We start from the raw sequence: 21,534 nt of genomic DNA on the forward strand, positions 1-21,534 counted from the left end.
ACATTTTGTATCGTCATGACTTGGGAAGGGGGTGCTTGCTACTGGCATCCGATGGCTACAGGACAGGGATGCTGCTAAACATTGGCCAGAGCACAGGCAGCCCCCACAACAAAGAATCATCCAGTCAAAATGTCAGTAGTGCCAAAGTTGATAATCACTGCTGTAAAGCAGTTAGGATTATTCCTGGCATGTAGGAGGCATTTGATAAACATTTGTTATCATCAAGGATTCACTTCTCCCCTGAATCCACTGATGTAGTTATTGGACACCCACTACATGGAAGGCAAATAAAAAATACTGCATGGGCAAGACATGCACATTCTGTCCTCATGAAGGCAGCTGAGGTTACAATCAGACATTAATCAAATACTAACCCAAATGCATGACACCAGATTGTTTCAAAGCAGGAACATGTAGTGGGAGAGGTGAGAGAGTGCTGAGGGGAAGCTAAGCAAGGGGATTGAACCAGGAACCACAGTCAGGGATGCCCCCCCGACCCCCCGGAAGAAGTGGCATTTAAATGGACATCTAAGGACAAGCAGAAGGCAGCCAGGAAAAGGGTAACAGGGAGAGTACTCCAGGCTGAAGGAGCTGACCTGAAAAAACCCTGAACAGGGACCCAGCCGAGTGCCTCCGCCTGCGGTAGGAATCCGTATTCATAGATTGGTGCTGTCAATCAGGGATTTGCTGTGCTTTTGCAGGGGTTTGTAACATTGCATGGGGCTGAATCCTCAGGGAATTCTCTGCAGAAAAGTCAAGGCTGCTGGTGGATCCCTGGATCCCCTGGGAACTTCTGGGGGACTTTGGAGTCCTGCCATATTAGGCTTTGGAAGTGGCCCCAAGGGATCCAGAATGTACTGATGTCATGCCTCAAGTGTCCCCTTTGTCATGTCCCAGCAGCTTGATCTCTGGCCCTGTTCTTCCCCAGGGCATTTCCTGGCCTTCAGTCCTGGATGCCAGGCCTGTTTTGGAAGAGTTAAACCCAGCCCCCACCTGCCAGGACTTTGGGATTTAATAGGGAAACTTCCAGCTAGTTCATGTATTATGAAAATGCATTTTCCCCTCTTTAATCTTCAAAGTGACCAGCGACAAAAGCAGCAGCACAGGAATTACCTCTCAGGGCACCTCCACATCTAAGTTGGAAACATTTGTGATAGCCAGAAGCCTTGTAACAGATGGGAGAATGGATCCACTGAGGGGCCCACTGTTAATGCTCTTTCAATTACACTCGGAGCCCATATGTCCCAGTGCTGATTACAAAGTTCACTTATATCCCTGAGCAAGAGCTGGATATGGAAGACCCAGGGCTACAGCTATGACGGGCCTTGTGCTACGTGCAGACCTACAGGGGCAGACTTTGGCATGGAATTTAAACATAAATTCAAACCAGAGAGCATGTCTGCTTTTTAGCACTGTGCAAATGTGACTGGCCTTAGATTCCCTCAGAAATAACCTCTGGTTTTCTCAAATGTTTCATTCTTTGGAGAGGATGTCATTGTTTCCCTATATGGTGGTCCACTGGGCAGTGGGCTTCCTGATCAAACTGTGCATGTGTATGTTTGTGGAGATGAATTGTGATTTTAGAGGCATCTTGTTCTGTGAATGTTTCTTAACACCTACACTGTGTAAAACATCGTAGGTACTCAGTTGGGATCTACCATTATGGAATACATACTTGGACTTGAGGACCATGTTTTTGTTGCCTGCTTCCACACATACATCTAGCACAAGGTCAGTGGTATTGTAGATACTACAAAAACCCTGTCCTTTTTGACAAAGCAGTTTTAGGTTAAATAGAAATCTCATGGATGAGAAGTCAAGTCCCACCAATGCCAATGGATTTCATGTCAGGATTTCCCCAGGCCTGTCAAGGTTACCTATGAAAGGATAAGAATCCTTGTGTGGGATGGAGGAATGGCAGTAACTCAGCAGCAGACATCCTCGCTATCACTAGGGGAAGCTCTGATGAGCAAGTCAAGCCTTGGAGTTCTACTTTGCTGGTAAAGGCAGAGCCCCTTCAGTAATCTTTTTAGCATCCTATTCCTTCAAAGACAACCTGGACCCCAAAGCCCTTGTGCAGCCAGAAGACATATGAATATCCCATCAGTTGCATAGAAGCAATAGGTTGGAATCCTCCAGATAGTTCACTCAATCTCAGAATGATAAATGATCAATCATTGCATTCCTCCTAAATGAAATTAAGATGTTAAGATATATTGCTTGGGGCTTCTGCATGGGATTTATCCAGTTGAATTTCCAACAGAAAATGTATTGCTTTGGAATTGCTGAGAAAGGGAGACATTCTGGGTCTATGTTAAAGCAAAACTTTTGACAATGGAGAAGAATGCTTCAGACATGTTAATTTTTTTCATATTTAAAAGTGATTAATCATCCCAAATACCATGAAGCTGGAAGGCCACAATACAAAGTCTTGGAAGGGAAGGAAGATCCACGGGCCTTGATACTCTGAACTGGGGGTTGTTGAGGGAGCCTGTAGGTGAGCTCATGTTGACAGACAAAAAGCACCAACTAAAAATTCATTTGAAAGGACAGAGAGTCTGGGCAAAACCCTAGGAATACATAGAAATCCACAGACTTACTTTTCAATTAGCACAGAGCAAAAGAAGAGAAGAAGGGGGAGAAAGAAGTAGAGGGGGAAGAGGAAGAAGTAGAAGAGGAGGAAGAAGTTATCGAAGAAGTCATTCTCTGCCTATAGGCAGTAGGCATATATACACCACCCGAGATACTACTTCCTTGGAAAGTCTTTTCTAACTCTGTTGGCAGATCAGGTCAGGACCCAAGTTTGTTCCTGTAAACTGGGGATTTGATGTCCTAGTGTGTGCAGTTGCCCCCTGGGCCCACCACCTACTAGCTGTGTGACGTTGACAGTGTAACTTTACCTCTCTGTGCCTGTTTCTAGAGCGGTGTAATGGATTAAAAATAGCAGCTTCTTCAGAGTGTGAAGACTGGATGCTAAACATCAGAAGTGCTGTGCTCAGTGCATGTTGGCAGGTCGTTCTTCCTCCTTGGTACTTAATGCAGTTTTAATTAATTAATCACGTGCTAAATTTAATTATTTGTTGAATGTAATGTCTGACATGTTCAATAGATGTTCCATGAAGTGAGAGCTAGTGCCTGTCTCCTTCAGCCATACGTCCCCCGTACCTAGCGTGGTTCTTAGTAGATGCTTTCAAAATTGTGACAGAGACAAGGAATTAAGGAAGGATTCTCGTGCTTCTCATAAATATAGCTTGAAGACAATATAAAATCCGAACTGAATTTACCTTTGTGTCCCATCTAATAACCCGTTTCACTTTCAGCTCTTCGTATCAAAACGAGGTAGCTTTTTGCCTGTTCCTTCATTTGCAAAGGGATGTGGATTAGGGCCCAGAGGGTTCAGAGACCCTGAAAATCTCTAAAAGAGACTTCACTCAGCTGGTTGCTGCCTTGTGTTTACATATTTCCCTTTTCCCTTTTCACCTACCAAAGTCTCCCCTCCCGTCAAGAAAACTAGTTTCTTTCGTTGCAGGAAACTCTGATTTGGTGTTGCTTAGAAAACACAAAAAAGTCTGAAATAAGTTGAAATTAAAGTATAGTTATTCAAATGCAAAACTCCATTCAGCCCCTATCTGCCAAAAATAAATAGTTTAAAAAATGATTTTCAGAATCATTGACAGTGCTGACTGTGTTTATGGCAGTGGGGTTGCCGGCCTTCGGCAGCCGTCCTTGCCGGCGTGCACCCTGCATTCAGAAATTAAACAAAACCACATTGAACTTGCTGCATTAGCTGTTGCCACACAGGAACGCTGATGGGCTTAATGAACACCACCAACCCAGGCCAGAGTGTGTCAACAGCTGAAGGACCAACCTAGTTCAGTTTGTGCTTTGCCCAAGTTGTTCCAAGTTTAATTCTTTGCAGCTTACTTTTCCTGCTGTTTTGGCCTCTCTCTCCTACACTGTGTCTTAAAGAGCATAACAGCCCTCTCAGCCTCATCCGGCAAGGCCATGGGGGCCCTGGTTAGGGGTTGGCAGATGCAGACACCTAGTCTCTGGTCTGATGATCGGTTAGACTAGGGTTTCAGAAGGGCAATTGGCTGTCCTCCTCCTCTGCCTCCAGCTTTCTTTAGCAGGTTACTTCTAAAATTCCTTCCCAAACTAGCCCAATCTGAAGTAGATGCAAAGAGCTTCTTGATTCTCCACTCATCTGGAAAAGTGGAGTCTTTCTGCTCCTCTGCCCATACAGGAAAGCATGCTGCATAGTGTTTGCCGCTTGACCCTGAGTACTTGCATCCTACCCGGGGCTTTGGCTCTTCCTGAGAAGTGAGGTCAACTGTCTCTATTTCTGGGCAGATGAATTGAGCAGTGAGTTGCAGAACCTTGGTGGTGAAAAGGTTAAATTGCTTACCCAGCCGGATCTGGGTTTTCCTGCCCGCACTTGCTCCTGGCCTCAGGCGGTGCCTGCTGTTTGGGGAGGGGGAAAGGGAGGTCTCGCCTGGACCCAGGTGGCCGACAGGCCAACCATGTTATTAAGAAACAGGGATCGAAAAACCTTGATCTTCAAAAGAGACCCCTAATTAGTCACCAGCCCCAAGAGTAAATGGCATTCCACCTCAGCGAGGCAAGGCGGGAAGGGCGCCTTCAAATCCTGGGGACTAATTGCCATTATTGGCTCTACGAAGATCCTGTTGTAAACACTTGTCATCCGAGCCACTTCTGGTCGGCAAACTTGAGATATCAAATGGTTCCTTCATGTTTCAAATTCTCCCAAATGCCTTGCTGGGCCCTTTTTCTAGGAGGGCAGCTCACTCCTGCAGAGGGCAGCTCTCTCAGCACCCAGGCTGGAGCAATGCCTCCTCCTCCCTCCGATGAGCTTTCCCAAGATCATCCTAAGGTGAAATCCTTGTCAATAAGGGACTTGAAAACCTATTTTATTCTCACTTGAATTTGAAAATGCAGTCTCAAAAATAACCTTTAATTGCAAGCAGAAAGGATTTATCCTGAAGCTAATGGGGCACAAGCTTGGGACCCCTCAAGTACACAGACCTTTTTTCAGGCCCCGGGAAAGGCATTAGCAATGTGTTCTTGTGGCTATACAGTTTGGTCAAGTTTGAAACAGTCCACTATTTGTCAATCTTTTTCTAAAAGGGGACCCGCCAAATGGTATAAAACCAAGATGTGCTCTGTAATGCTCCATGTTTCTTACCTTTTGCATTGTGCATTCTCATTGCTCCTGGAGATAAGTATTTTCTCTCTGTTCTTAGACTTTTTGCTTCTTGGTCCTCTTTGGCATTCATGCAGGAAAAGGCATACTTCTTCAGGCCACATGCCGGATAATAGGTTTTGTCTAAGTTTACTCTTGAACTGGGGAAGTGTTTCAAGACCCTGGATCCATTCCTTTCAAGGGCAGCCTAGGTAACACCAAACTCAGACAGTGAAAGAGGTCAGCCTAGAGAGAGGTTTGGGGGCCATGGGGATTTGAGATCGTGGCTCCCTGGACCACTGGGATTCTATTATCCAGACACTCTCACGGCAGTAAGTATGTCAGAATGAGAGAGGGAGGAAGGAAGCAGTGAATACTTTCTGAATATTCTTGTGAAAATGAGTTTTCTTTTCACCTTTAAGATCGGCTTTTAGCAAGCATCTAAGGGCCCTGAGGTGCATTTCACCCGTACATCCACTGCAAACTACGGTGCAGGGCCAAATCTCATGTAACTTCAAATAGCTTCTTTCTCCAAAGCTGAGCTCCAGAACCATTTCTTGAGAGAGATAAGGCATCACCATTACTCAGCAATAATTCCTTTGTGTGAACAGTGCAGGGTGTGACAGGCAGGTGGAAGTTCTATACACAAGGCTTAGGATATTTGCTCATAGGATTCCACTGTCTCCATGATGAAAGCCAATGGTTTTCCCTCTACAGGTAACCTAATAACCTCAGACAACTGTGAGGACACAGAGGTACTGGCCCTCCCCCAGTGGGGTTCTTCAGGATGACATGGGCATTCCCCCAACCCCCGCTCTGGGGACAGGCCCTCTGTTTGTTGACTCAGCCCTCACCCCTGATGCCAAGTGTAGCATCCCCAAAAGATTCCCAGAGTGTTATCTGAACCTGTATGTTTCACTGATTTGAGATGTTAGAAACTGTATGCCAAACTTTTGGTTATTTTAACTAGTTCAGGAAAGAAAGACTAACATGGGTTTTGACAACAAACAAAACCAGTTTTTGTTCTATCAGTTATGTTTAAAAGATTCCAATTTCAAACTAAACACAATGTGTGGTTATTCTGTCAGCAATTTATACAGCCACCGGGGCGCCACAACTACACACTGCATACATCATTGTATTTTTAAAATGTACTTAATGAACTTTTTTTTTCTTTTCTAGTAACTACTTCATTGCCTTAAATGAATGCATTCCAATAGAATTTGTAACAAATGACCACTTTGTGTTTGCATTAATGCCAAACACGTTTAACAAATTTTTAACAAGGAACCCTGGCAAAATGCCAAACTCCTAGAGGGACACTGAAGGAATGCTATAAATTTAAACTAGATTTTACCTTTTCACTTAGTTCAGCAAATGTCTTAGGTGTCTTGCTATCTCAGGATTGTGACATTTCTATTTCATGTCAGATAAGTTGTACATTTTCATTATTTTTATACCTTAGGCGATACCTATTTCCACAAGACTTTTAATTCCAGGCAGCGGTGTCTGAAATAATATGATGGCAGCTTAGAAATAGATCTTTATTTCTGCAAATTGTTCCTATCTTTTGTGGGTTGATAGATGCATGTATGCATATACATATCTTAACAAAACATCTTACAATATGTGATCATCTACATCTCCTACAATCCTTATCTTACACAGTCAACCCGTTAAATGCGGAAGCAATCGATTAGACCAATGGTTCTCAGATGGAAGCAGTTTTGCCCCTCACCCCAGGGGAATTTGGCAATATTTGGAGGTGTTCTTTCTGTCATGATTGAGGGAGGGAGTCATGCTATTGGCATCTAATGGACAGCAGCCAGGAATATTGCTAAACATCCCATCATACAGGACAGACCCCACAACAGAGAATTATCCATCCCCAAGTGTCCATAGTATCAAGATCAAGAAATCCTGGAGTAGAGTGACAGACTTTTGGCATATAGGCAGTCTCTCAGGTGAAAAAAGGTATTATTTTAAGGAAAAAGTACTACTAAAAGCACATTTCTACTCGACCAGTGCTTTTAACAATTACACAGGGTACCTACACTGATGTTGAGTGACAGATTTCTGATTTTTACTTCTGTTACCATCTTCCCCTGAAGAAAAGAGAAAAGAGAGCCCATGGGAGCCAGGCATAAAGTGTCGACTGAGGTGGTGCTGGGGTGGTGGTGGCCCAAGTGTGGGGCGTGCGCAGGCCAGCCGACTGGAGCCAGAAGCTGTTCTGGAGAAGGCTGCCAGGGCTGTGGAACGGTCTCCGAGGCAGGGCTCCAGGCAGGCAGTTAGTTTTAGGTGTTTCATGGGCAAGCACTTCTATCTTAATAGCTATGCAATTATTTTAAGTTTAAAAAAAAAAAAGGTATATTAGTCAAATACTAGCTCCGCTATGTTATTAAAATAAATCATTGTTTAAGAGGAAATTTGGTTTTAGAAAACTTTTTAAGCAAAACTATGAATTCAGTGTGACAGGTGTTATGGAAACATTACAACCACTGGGACAGTAGAACACAAAGGCCTGAGGTTTAGGAAGTCCTAGCCTTACAGGAAAGAGAATGGGGTCTGGAGTTGAGAAGATATGGTTTTAGATCAGGCCCAGGAAGACGAGGATCTGACCAAAAGCATTCACTTCCCGTAAGCTTCAGTTTCCTCATCTGCTAAGGGACTGTTGGCCAGGTCAGCGTCACGGCACTGTCGGGCTTATTGGAGCTAACTCATACACAAGCACAGAGCACCCACCGTGGCAGACAGCATGCACAAAACGTTAGCTGTGAATCATTCTGACCACAATGATAATGGTGAAAATAAATTCGAAGGAGGCACAGCAGTATATGTTGCCACTTTGATGGACACATCTGAATCCATCTGAATCCCTTCATTTACAACCCCGTGGGTGATTTGCACCCCTGCACAAAGAAACAGGAAGGGGAAGATGAAGAAGAAATCTGGAGACTCTCGGGCCCCTCCCAGCCTGCAGGCTCTCCCAGCCCAACAGCAGTTTGCAGTCAGGAGCTGAGGCCTTGCTGGGCCCACCCCCATCCCAGGCCCTTTGGGCTCTGAAGTGTTACATTTTATTGCCCTATGGAGCTGCAGGAGGCCACTCGCCAGGTAACATGTTGCTCTCCACTCATATTTTTGAATTATGGTTTCAAGGTGGTTGCTCCTATCAAGAAAATTAAATGATTTAACATAATTTGTTGCCACTTTGATCACAACAATAATAAATAAATCTTCATGAGGAAAACGGGAAACCCATTCTGCCCCGTTTTAAAAGATGTTAAGTAATAACACAGATGGAGTTATAGATTTTTTTTTTTTTTTTTTTTTTGAGTAGAAACAACTCTACTGGGTTTTCCTGGGAGCAGAGTGGGTAGTGGAGTTGTTCTATGGGATGCCCGCTGCCCCCAGAACCAACGGCTCTTCTCTTCAGACCATTGTTAATTAGCTGATCAGGGGCTCACTTTTATGTGGGCACCATGTGCAGTGTCAGAGGCGTCCAGAGCCGCTGTGAATGTGTGTCTGTTTTTGTACCTGGGGGCACACTGCACACATTTGGAAAGCACATGGAGCGTAATGGACATTAACCCAGATGTCAAAAATAGCCTGCGTTTTACTACTGTTATTAAACAGTTTCCCCTTTAACCCCACCGTGTTTACCAAAGACCCCTTTCTCCCAGCCTGTTTCTGCAAATCACTACTGAAAGGGCAGGAGAAGAAAGCTGTAATCCGGCAGGTGTCTTTATTCCAAAGAAAAACAGTCTGAAAGAATATTTGTGAGATACCACACGTTTACAGCCTGCTCTCCTGAGGGTGCTTGTCCTGGGGCGGAATCTTACTCAGCTCACCCCACACCCCCTACACCCCCACCCTTGCACACCAACTGCAGGATGTCCTTTGAAAAAACAAGTCGAGTATCGATCCCATCCAATTCTGATTTTTTTCGCAATGGAAATCGCTGTGGTACCAATAACACAGTCTCTGGTTTAAAAAATCCAAAATGTGCAACCAAAAAAAAAAAATTCTAAGGAAAATGTTAAAACACCGCCCAGAGATAATTATTAACAATATGCTGGTTTATGCATTTACAAGGGTTTATGTTTATGTGCATCAATGCAGAAATAAGATTGAACTACACATATGGAATTGCAATCTGCTTTTTTCACTGAAAAAGTGTGGACATATTTCCATATCAAAAAAATAGATCAAAATTGTTATGTAGTCAATAACTCTTAAGCATACCTATCACTGCTCCCTGTTAATTTCTTCCAGGCACAAATTTTTAAAGTTCTCATTTTCTTATTATGTATCTCTTTGTTGCCTGTCTTACTTCTGAAAATATGGGCCCCACAGAGCATACATAGATTTTTATCTGTCATTTTTACGATTACGTCCCTGGCACCAAGCATACTGCCTGGCACAGAAAAGAGCTATATTAGCTTTCTATTGCTGTATAACAAACTACCACAAACTTAGTGGCTTAAAATAACATCCATTTATTATCTCATTGTTCTGTAGGTCAAAAGACCGGTCAGGCCCCACTGGGTTCTCTCCTTAGTCTCCTAAAGCCAAAGTCAAGGTGTGGGCCAGGCTGGATTTAACCTGGAGGCACAGGAAGCACCTACCTCTGAGCTCATTCCACTTGTGTTTTTTAGTTTCTTATGGTTGTAGGACTGAGGTCCTGTTTCCTTGCTGGCTGCTAGCTGCAGGCCGCTTTTGGATCCTACAGACGATCTCAGATCCTTGCCCTCAGCACAGCAAATCCCTCTCCTGTTTCAAATTTCTCTTTGTCTTCTGCTACCGGCAAGAGAAAAGTCTCTGCTATTAAAGGGTTCCCATGATTAAATTAGGCCCACCCACTCTCTTTTGATTAACTTAAAGTCAACTGACTAGTAACCTTAATTATATCTATGAAGTAACATAATCATGGTGTGAGATGTTCACAGTCCCAGTGCCAAGGATTACAGCAGGAAATCTTGGAGTGGGAGTGGGGAGCTTTCGGATTCTGCCTGCTTTAGGTGCTCTCTAATACTTATGGAAAGAGTGAGTGAATAAACTTGTTCTGTGAACTATGCATGGCTCAGGGGATGCCAAATGAGCAAGACTGGCCTGACCCTCATAGAGGTTGGAGCCTAGACAATGTTGTTCAGTAGAAATATATGGCAAGCCATATCTGTAGTTTTGAGTTTTCTAGTAGCCACATTTTAAAAGAGTCATAAGAAAGAGGTGAAATGAATTCTAGTACTATATTTAATTTTATCCAGTATATCCAAAATATCATTTTAATATGAAATCAGTAGGGGAAAAAAAACTCAAATTCGTACTAAATCTTTAACATCTAGTGTGTATTTTACATTTATAGCACATCTCAAGTTGGACTAGCCATATTTCAAGTGCTGAGTTGCTACCATGTTGGACAGTAGAAGTCTAGGCAAGTCACAAGAAGGGGACAGCACAATACGTGTGAGACTTCCTGTGCCACTTCCCACACTCCGGAGGGTAAGGACCTCCAGGGAAGAAGTGACATCTAAACTGAGTCTGAAGAATAAGTAGGAATCGGTCAGGTCAAGGATTAGTGTGACTGCATGTCAGAAAGACAAGTTTGTGAAATGAGGAGGAAAGAAAGCTTTAGGACTGCAGAAGCAAGCTCAGCTCAGAGGGAATGTGAAGCATGGAGCAGGGGAGAGAGAGAGGGAGGCCAGCATGGCCAGGGATCCATTCCGAGGGCCATGGGATTGTAAGTGAAGTCTGTAAAGAACGAGTGCACTATGAAGCGGGTGGTGGTGTTGAAATGGCGCTTTTGGCTGCCCGGTGAGAGTACAGAGCAGGGGCTGTATGAGAGGACAGGTGGGGATGGCTAGGGCTGCCGGAACCATCCAGGTGAGGGAGGACCGGCCAGAGATTTTCTCACAGTGGGTGGCTGCCCAGATTGCCTCCTTGCTGGAAGCCATGATTCCTCATTCAATTTTTGTTTTAAATCTGTGCATATATTGGCCCCTCAACAAGGGATCATCTGCATTTCCAGCTGCTGCCAATGTGATCATTTGGTGAATGGACTGTCTGATTAAAGGAGCGGCAACAGTTTTTGAGAGTTCTCTTTTCCACAGCATAAACCTTACCCCAAAGCAGTGCACAGCAGTCATGAGGCACTGTATTCTGCCCTGTGACCTGTTACTCAGCTGGAAATCTTTCTCTCCACTGAATAAATGATTGTTCTTTGCTACTTTATCTTGGAAAAACATCAAGGACATCGGACATGCGCTGTAATTGTTTTTCACTCATTTCCCCATCTGTAAAATAGGACCAGTGCATTTTAGTACTTCTTTGGGTTTCTCTTTCCCTTTTAATCACGTGGCCTTTCAATATATTGGTCAGCTCTTTAAAAGGATGATTAAGAAATGCTTAATGCACAAAAGAATTAGAGCTATGTGCAGCTCATGAAGCAGAAAGCGTGCTCTGACTTACAATTTTCATACAAAGTTTGCAGAGATTTTATGTGCCAGAATGAGTAATATGATCTGCTCTAGGAACTCCCTAGCTTTCTGGCTCTGCAAAAGTCATTTTTTTTGCCCCGATTCAAGTTTCTTAACCAGAAGGGTTACACCAAACTCCTCAGAGTATGAATTAGCAGAGTTCATCCAAGCCACATATTTCATTTGCACTGTTTAACGAGGGCTCAGAATAACTGCCTACCTGTGCAGACATTGGGATCTTTGGTTCGCTCATTAGTCAGTGTGACTCGAGAAATGCTCTGTATCAAGCACTGAATCAGACAGCTCAGGCTAGATATAAAAAGTGGGTCACACATGTGTGAGTGTGTGTGTGTGTGTGTGTGTGTGTTTGATCTCTCCTCTCCCCGCCATAATCCCCAGATAGCCGCCCTACTGCCATGTGCCCGGAAACTCCCAAACTGTTCAAAGGCCATATGTGAATGATAATGATGCAGGCACACAAAGTCAAGCATCAGTAGGGAAGAAAGTCATCATTCGAATGTTCGAGGTGGGATGGTCCTCTCTCCTTACCCGATTTGCTGTTTCTTTCCAGGCTGCAGTTATAATCCACACCCAGGGACCCTGATGGGGACAGTGAGAAAACTTGGGGTGCTCCTGGATATGGATGACTGCTGCATTTATATTTAAGGCTAAACATATACACACATGCTATGGGATGTGGGGATGACAGCCAGCTTTGTTTCACTCTGTTCTCTTTAAGGAGATAGCCATATTATTTTTTAATTATGCTTTTATTGTGGTAAAAAATACATTTAAAATTTACCATTTTAGCCAGTTTAGGTGTACAATTCAGTAGCATTAAATACATACACAGAATTATACAACTAACACTACTATCCATTTCCCATTCACTACCCCAGACAGAAACTCTATACCCATTCAAAGATTCATTCCCCTCTCCCCTCGAGTCCCTGGTAGCCTCTAATTTATTTTCTACATCTTTGAATTTCTCCATTTTAGATAGTTCATATAAGTGGCATCATACAGTATTTGTCCTTTGGTGACTGGCTTCTTTCACTCAGCATGATGTATTCGAGGATCATTCGCGTTGTAGCATGAATTAGAGCTTCATTTCTTTTTAGGGCTGAATAATACCATGTTGTATGTCTGTACCACCTTTTGTTTATCCAATCGTCTGTTGATGGACACTTGAGAGTTTGTTCTGCCTGTGGTTATTGTAACTAATGCTGCTATGAGCGTTTATGTACAAGTTATCTGTTTGAGTATCTGTTTCCCACTCTTCTGAGCATATACCTGGGAGTGGAACTTTCAGTAGTCTTTTAAATTGTTGCTCTTAGTTGGTTTGTAAGTGAATGTTAAGTTTTCTGGTGTCTTGACCATCTTTAACTCTCTAATGTCTACAAAGTCAAGTTTAAAAATAAAAACTATTCTCTTTGTAGAAAACTGGAGAGGAAAAACTTTACAGTCTGATTACATAGAAATAACCACTGGAACATTTTGGCTTATTTCCTTTCAATTTCTTTTTGCACATCAAGAGGCATCTACACCTGTATGTGAAATATTTTGAAAGCGGCCTCTTCTCAGATGTGTTTGCAGGACATAGCTGAACTTTCTGTTGACTTTATCATTCTTCTGCGCTTCTTCCCCATCACTGCCACCCGCAATCCCCATCAGCCCTGACCAAAGAGAGTGGTGGAGGGTTGGTGCAGGGGCAGGGGAGTGTCTGCCAGGATTATCTCTGAGATGCCTGCCCGTTACTTTCCCTGCTAAATTGTGTGCTTTCTTGTTGCAGCTATCAGAAGGGCTGACTAAAGGGGAAATGCAGCTCTGCAGCAATACTCTGATAATCTATTGCAGCACAGCTCCCATCACTGTCCATCACCACCTGGAATGCTCATCAGGACCGAAGAGGGATTTTTACTTTCATTATGAGCCCGATTCTTTTCGACTTGATATTTCCTTCATCATCTTATGTCCTTTCTCACGGATGCAGACCTGTTGGAAAGGAAGAAAGCACAGGAGGAGAAAATGGTGGAGCCTCCTTTTTTTTTTTTTTTTTTTTTTTTTGGTCAGGATTTGGATATTTCAAATGCATTCATCTCTTCGGAATGTCATTATTTGATAACATTTTACTTACGTTACTTAAACATCACTGGATAAATTTGAACTCCATGGGATTTTCACTGTGGATTCAGCTTCTATTGGACAACTAGCTTCATCTCCTGTTTTTCTGCCGGTTCAGTCTAAGTAGTCATTCCTAATGCATTAGATTATCAAAAAGTGTAAATCCTGTGAGTGAGTGGTGTTGGCAGTGCTTGTATGTCAAGATGCATGGAGTGTTTGACAGAGAAACCAAAACACCAAAAATGGTGAGCCTTTACCCTCCTCTGTTTCTTTAACCCGCTGTGTGAAGAACTACATTTTGATGGTATAACCAGTAGTTACCTCTGGGCCAGGTTGGAAATGAAATCAATTTTTTAAACCACTAATACTTGCCAAGAAATCGCCTTATGAGAACATGGTTGTGTGTCTCTGACAATGCATGGCACATCTAAATTGATCATTCATAGTTCTATCTACCCTGTTTTTGTACTGGGGAGTGGCTGTAGCCTGAGGCACCTGCGTATTTCTGCTCTGTGTGTTTCGTACATCTCCCGCGGCTGGGATTCGGCCAAGCCTCAGACTCTTACCATTCCCATACATGCAGGTCTCCATGAAGAAGCTGGGACTCATTCACATTCAAGGTCCAAATGCTGTGCAAACAGTGTAAGCTTAGATCTTCTGTAAACGAAGGGTCATTTCTCGTTTTTTGAAAATGTCTCCAATGTGGATTCCAAAACATTTTCAGCATCAAACATGAAAACATTGATGAATGAGGAATAATCACAAAAGCTGTGTATCTGTATATAGCTCTACACAACATTTTTGTGGTACAGAGTCATTTAAAGCACATGCCAGGGAAAGAGACCGAATTTTGAGGTCTTTTACATACAGTGACTTGGTACGAAGGAGAATTAAACTCCTACTGCTTCCTCTGAAGATGAAAAAAAAAATTCAAGTTCTTATAACTTCATAAAACTCATGATCAAGTCTGGCAAACATGTGCAACTCTTATATTGATCCATTTTCTTGTTGATGGAAGAAAGCCTTCCAAGTGTATGCAAGTGGGCGATGAAAATCTGCATTTTTAAAGGACAAACAGTGAATTTAAGCATGAGTGGCCTTAATATAGTTGTCTTTTTTTGCTGCTGTGGAAAGGATTCTAAGCAGATGTTCCTGAAGTCTTGCATTGATTTTAGTCACTATTATTACTTTTTAAAATGTTGGTGCAATTAACTCTAGACCTCTCCTGTGAGCCATAGAGATATTTAAAAGTCAGACACCTTATTTATCTATCGAGGAAGACAAAACTGTGTCTGGGTTGCACTGTTCATCCTTGGTGCATTAGGAGTAATATATTCAAGCAGGTTTCTTGCTTCTGGCTTTGTTCTTGTTGTCAGTCAGTATCGCGAACTGTGTGAAGCTTTCGTGTTGCATAAGCAATCCAAATACATTCATGTTTAAAAAGTTTGTCCTTTAATTATCAAAGGGATCTAGGTCTTGATCGGAGAAATGAGCAGAGTTCTTCGCAAATGTATTTAATACATTTTGACATAAGGTCGATCTGAAAACCCAGGCCACCAACTCGTCCCCATGAACAGTTTGGGTGTCCTCAACTAGGGGCGAGGTGGCCTCACTGCCTCCTACAGCCAGGTCCTGATCTGAACTCTGCCCCTGAATACTTGAAGTAGGAAATAAGAAATCCACTAGGGAATATAAGGTCCTAGAAACAGAAAAAGCAACCAACTGTGTATTCTTAGCAATTTCCAAGTATGTGCCAATTTTGTTACAGCTGTTGTTGGGGGGGGGGATCATTTTTTGCCCCACTTTTGTTGGTTTAAAGTATTACCAATCTAAACTTTCTGGGAGCATATCATTTAGTCCCTTAAAAATTAAACTCTGTCTAACATAGCATCTTTTCTCATTTCATATAATATTCTCTCATTTGGGGTGGGGGGAGTTACCAAAAAAAATCCCTTTTTACATATTAAAAATAGTCTCTGTGTTTACGACAAACACTGTGATGTTGGGAAGACGTTTCCTTTGCGCAAACTTTAGCAGGTTTCCCCCTTAATCAGAATGAAGTTGAAAAAAAGTTGAGGCTAACGTTTAGGAGAAGTTGGTCTTCTTGCTTTGTGCAAAAGCAGGCTTGTACTTTATACCCCATTTGATTTCGATGTACAGTCTCGATTTTGTATTTAATGATTTTTGTGTATCTAGTATGCACGTTAACAGCGTGTCAACTTTCATTTGAAAGTGGGTTTCCATTTACTTTTTAAACAGTGTTTATGACGAGACCTCAAATGTGTTGACATAAGCTCTATCTGAGATGTTTTTGTGTCGAGTGGCGTTTGAATGCTGCCAGGGGTCAGTGTATCTAATTCCCAGAGACCCTCGTTTGATAGTGCTTCTTGTAATATTTCTCCAAGTGAGTGGCATGTGGGTTGTGATATTGACCATGTGATTATGGACTTCGATATGAACAAAATAAATAAAACTAAGGAACCCTCAGAAACTACCAGTGGGCATGTAGTAGCCAGTCATTGTAACCTCGTGTCTAGTAGAAGTACAGCGTACAAGGTATGTACAGTTCATAAATTTGTTATCACGTGTATGAAAAGTACTTTGTGCTGATCGCCTTATTTATATTCATCAAATAAACTTTGTTTCTTTCTGAAGTGAGTTCCTTCCATGTCAAACAAATGCTCCAATTGTGGTGGTTTCTAATCTCGTTCAGGTCATGGATCCCCCATTTGAGGAACCTATGGACTTGAAGATAAAAGAAAGAAAAAGGGAAATGATGGACTTACTTTACTGGAAGAGCCAAGGTGTAAATCTCCCCTTATGCACAGCTGGACCTAGAGCTCGTGCTGTACTAAGAAATTAAGCCATTCGTGGCATCCTTCCTCCTCCTCCCCCTCTTTCCCTTCCCTTTTCATCTCTCTCTCAATTCCTCCCTCTTTCTCCATCTCTCTTTATCCCTCCCTCTCTTCTTCCTTCCCACCTTTTCTCTCTTCCTTTTTTTCTTCTCCCCCGTCCATTCCTTGCTTCCTCCTTGTTTTCTTCTGCACTTTCCATGAAGTTGATGTCAGTCCCTGCTAGTATCTGTTTACTTGGTGGCAAAGATTACCCCCAACAGCTTTGAGTATTCGTGGACTTTAGAGGAGAGATGCCCCTCTCTCCCAGCATCCATCTCAGCTCCCTGGAGGTCCTTTTTAGATAATACACCTGATTACCTTTTTCAAGGGAACTGGGAGGGAAATGTGTGATTGACAGCCCTACTGGATGTTGGAGGTGCAGTTTCCAAAGGAAAAAAAAATGGATTCTAGGCTAGAAGTGAAAGACAAGAAAGCTGAGCAGGCAAACACAATATCTAGTCCTGCCATCACTTGGATGCATGCACAGAATCATCCAGAAAAATACACAGACAAAATCATCCATGCAAGGGCTCCTCAGCTTTTGCAGCTTATCTGTGAATCACAGTGGAGAACCAGCTCCTGGTTTCTTTAGATGTTTGAATTATACTCCGGGAAACAAATGATCAGTTCTTAACATTGTTGCAATTAAACAGTAATTGAGTATTAGTGCCAGAAAGTATGCTGAATGTCATGTAACCCAATATCCTCATTTTACAGATGGAGAAACTGAGGCCCAGTCAGAAATAACTGATCCAAGCATACCTGGTAAGTTCATTGCAATCCAGGACTGTCCCCACAGCTCCTGAAATGGAAATATGTGTCCCTGAAGACCCTCTGGGGAGGAGGGGATGGGACAGAATCTCCCCTGAGTTGGCCCTTGACAACACAAGGGAAATAATCATTTGGTTTCTGTATATGATGGATTCCAAGCCACGGGATATGCAATTCTCTCACATTCAGGCACATTTTGGGGCAACCTGCAAAGTCATTTGCCCTTTTCATTATGAATCCTTTTTTTGGAAAAAAAAACTTTTGTTGGACAAGAATTTCTTACCTCACAGAACTTCCTGAAGGAGCCGGCTTGCCTTCAGGCCAGATTATAAGAGCCCAGCTGGCCAGATGGAGCTGCTGCTTCTTGACCCACAACCCAGTCCTTTTGGGAGGAGAGCTGCCGCCTCACACCCTGCTGCACCCCACACAGGCCCACCCGTCCCTTTCATTCTGCTGAGGCACAGAGACTTAACTTTGGTATGCCTACGGTTGACCTTAAAAATCCACCTTGACTGCTTCTGGTATCTGTAAACTGCTGTTACAAAAGATGGGAGACATTCTAATTCTTGGGATCACTGATCTGTAATAATAAGGATTGACAATAAGGAAACAAAGATAAAAATCATGTTGAATGTTATTGAGCATTTGCTAGGAGCCAGGCCATGGCATGAAGGACTTGTTTAAATGCATTTAAACCCACTCCTTCATTCTTGACTGCAGTCCCATGAGGTGGGTCCTGCCATGATCCACATGTCACAGTGAGGGGAACAGGGGCCCACAGAGATGACCAGGAACGGTGCACATTTATAGTGCATTTACTTGGTGCCAGTGTGGTGCTGAATGCTGTTCTTATGTGAGTTCATTTATCCTGATGGTAATCCCGTTAGGGAGGTATTATCCTCATGTATTAATATTATCCTCACTTTACTGACAAGGAAAAGCAGGCCCGGAGAGCTCACATCCCTCACGCAGGGTCCCCCAGAGGATACGCGGTGAGGCCAGGCTTCGCACCGGTGCTCAGCAAGCCCTCTGCTTCAAGGATGCATCAGGCCACAGGTCAGATGGGGGACGTATGGGGCTGGGATTCAGATCCTGTTCCTACTCACGAGCAGTGCTTCCATGTTGCAAATTTGGTCTCCAGCACAGCTGTACAGCTCACGGGGCCTTCAAGGAGTTTCTTGCTTCATCAGTGCCACTGTCAGCCAAGAGGATGAGAGAATGGGAGTGTAGAGCCTAGAGGAATTCAGGCCACATGTGGAAGGAAATCCCAGACAAAGCTGAGCACCTTGCATTTAAACCTGCTCTCCATGGGCCTCTCTTCTTTCTTCTAAGCCCTTGGTGTCTGGGCATCAGCATCTGATCTCCTAGGCATCCATGGATTTGCAAGGTGGAGCATCTGGTGACAGGAGACTGGACAGATGTCCCCAGGTGGGAGAGGGCCTTGAGTACCAGGCTGAGGGGTTGAGACCTAATCCTGTTGGCCATTGACTCTCAACTCCAGTAACTTGTATGCTGCTTGCCTGATTCTTGCTACGTCTGAAGACAATACATAGTCTGAATTAAGTACTTTCTTCAATAGGCTGTTTTATGTAAATAAATTTACTTTAAGAAAAAAGTACCACAGTCATAAATGAGGAGGAAGTAGGATGATTTTCCGTACATGGCCATCACCAAATATAAGAACAATCAACATAGTGAAAGTAAGAGCAATAAGGATAAATATAAATTATCAATAATCAAAACAGAGTTCTGAGTCTGAAGCTTTCTCTCTCTTTGTTGAAAAGGGAAACTGGCAAAGGTGAGAGATGTGTTTGTAGGGCTGAACAGAGTTTCTTTTCGTTGCTGAATCAGAAGGATTAAAAATGGTCCATGAAGGAAGATTTCACTCTCGCTCAGGGATATTTCAGACTGCCTGTGACCCCTGTAATCATTTCCAGGACCCACTTTGATCTCTGAATTTTAGGAAACCCTCCTGCAGGGACAAAAAACCAGAGGCGGATTTTTAAATAAACTTGATTTTTAGTAGGATTTATTTTTTTAGAACAGTCTTAGGTTTACAGAAAAATTGAGCAGATAGTAGGGAGCGTTCCCATATAACCTCCCATCTGCACAGATGCAGTTTCCTCTACTATTGAGATCTTACACTCATACGGTATATTTGTCACTAGTGGAACACACGTTAATGCGTTGTTATTAACTTGAGCCTATTCTTCATTCAGATTTATTTAGCTTTTACCTGATGTCCTTTCTCTGTTCCAGGAGCTCATCTGGAAACCACATTCCATTTAGTCGTCATGTCCCCTTAGGCTCCACCTGGCTGTGAGTTTTTCACACTCTCGTTTTTTTGTTTTTTGCTTTTGTTTGTTTGTTTACAGCACAATGTCCCAGTCATGCATATATATACCATATATTCGTTTTCATATTCTTTTTCATTAAGGATTATTACAGGATATTATTATAGCTCCCTGCGCTATACAGAAGAAACTTTTTTTAATTGGGTTATAGTCAGTTTACAATAAAAATATGGAACACTTCACAAATTTGCATGCCATCCTTGTGCAGGGGCATGCTAATCTTCTCTATCATTCTAATTTTAGTATACGTGCTGCCAAAGCAAGCACCAGAAGAAACTTTTTTAAAATCTATTTTTATATAGAATGTCTAACATTTGCAAATCTCAAACTCCCAAATTTATCCCTTCCCAGTGCCTTCCCCCTGGTAACCATAAGATTGTTTACTATGTCTGCGAGTCAGTTTCTGTTCTATAGATGAGTTGTTAGTATCCTCTTTTTTTTCTTTTTTTCTAGATTCCACGTATGAGTAATATCATATGGCATTTTTCTTTCTCTTTCTGGCTTGCTTCACTTAGAATGATCTCCAGATGCATCCATGTTGCTGCAAATAGCATTATTTTATTCTTTTTTATGGCTGAGTAGTATTCCATTGTATAAATATACAACATCTTCTTTATCCAGTCATCTGTCGATGGACATTTAGGTTGTTTCCAGGTCTTGGCTATTGTATATAGTGCTGCTGTGAACACGGGTACATGTATCTTTTTGAATTAGACTTTCCTCCAGATATATGCCCAGGAGTGGGACTGCTGAATCATATGGTAAGTCTCGTTTTAGTTTTTTGAGGAATCTCCATACTGTTTTCCATAGCGGCTGCACCAAACTATACCCCCACCAATGGTGTAGGAGGGTTCCCTTTTCTCCACACCCTCTCCAGCATTTATCATTTGTGAACTTTTCAGTGATGGCCATTCTGACTGGTGTGAGGTGATGCCTCATTGTAGTTTTAATTTGCATTTCTCTGATAATTAGTGATATTGAGCATTTTTTCATGTGCCTAGTGTCATTTGTATGTCTTCGTGATCTTGAAGTTTTGAGGACGACAGGTCAGGTATATTGGAGGCTGCCCCTTTTCTAGGAGGTATCTGATCTTTTCTCATGATTCGACTGGGAATGTGGGTTATGGACAGAAGACTATAGAAGTAAAATGCCATTTTCATCACATCATATTAAGGGTGTATACTGTCAGCGTGGTTTTGGCTGTTGATGTTAACTTTGATCGATAACCTGGCTGGAGAAGTGTTCGTCACCTTGTCCCGCTATAGTTACTCCTTCCCCCTACTTTATGATAGATGCATAAAGTGCAGAGATAAATGAATGGAGCTCTGTCTTAGATGGAACATTCTGCTGGCAGTGTAGAGGATGCACTGGCTAAAGGATAAAAAAAAAAAAATCCCCGAAGTCTTTTGGGCCAAAATTATCTAAAACAACAATCTATTGCTTGGTCTATTGTTTAGGCTATGTTTCTCTTCCAGGTGGAAATACCTTTGCCACCTGTAGCCGTGCCTTCCCCTGTGGGACTGCTTCCATTATCTACAGCAGAAACAATCAGTGTGGATGGCGTAGACCACTTTCCACGTGCAGGGCAAAGTCAGCATTTCTATGGTTTAAAAACAGATGTTGTCTGTGCTAACACTGTGACTTCACTCAGGAGAGAAACTGCATAAATTCAAGACAAAACCTCCATGTCTGCATAACTGCAACTCACTGGTTAAGGA

The 21,534-nt window shown here is 42.7% G+C and overlaps 1 protein-coding gene and 1 non-coding gene across 2 annotated transcripts in view; one reads left to right on the forward strand and one right to left on the reverse strand.

The window, feature by feature from the left end:
- Positions 1-13,709, forward strand: part of ERC2 (ELKS/RAB6-interacting/CAST family member 2) — an 870,990-nt gene extending 857,281 nt beyond the window's left edge. Inside the window, exon 18 of the transcript XR_010384837.1 lies at positions 13,466-13,709. The gene's annotated coding sequence lies outside the window, so the exon portion shown is untranslated. The remainder of the gene's footprint in view (positions 1-13,465) is intronic.
- A 6,270-nt stretch (positions 13,710-19,979) lies between these two features.
- On the reverse strand, positions 19,980-20,083 carry LOC116158390 (U6 spliceosomal RNA). Its single transcript, XR_004142695.1, has one exon. It is a non-coding gene; the product is annotated as a U6 spliceosomal RNA (small nuclear RNA).
- Between the last annotated feature and the right edge of the window lie 1,451 nt (positions 20,084-21,534).

This window comes from Camelus dromedarius, chromosome 17 (assembly GCF_036321535.1).
Source record: "Camelus dromedarius isolate mCamDro1 chromosome 17, mCamDro1.pat, whole genome shotgun sequence".
Taxonomy (NCBI): domain Eukaryota; kingdom Metazoa; phylum Chordata; class Mammalia; order Artiodactyla; family Camelidae; genus Camelus; species Camelus dromedarius.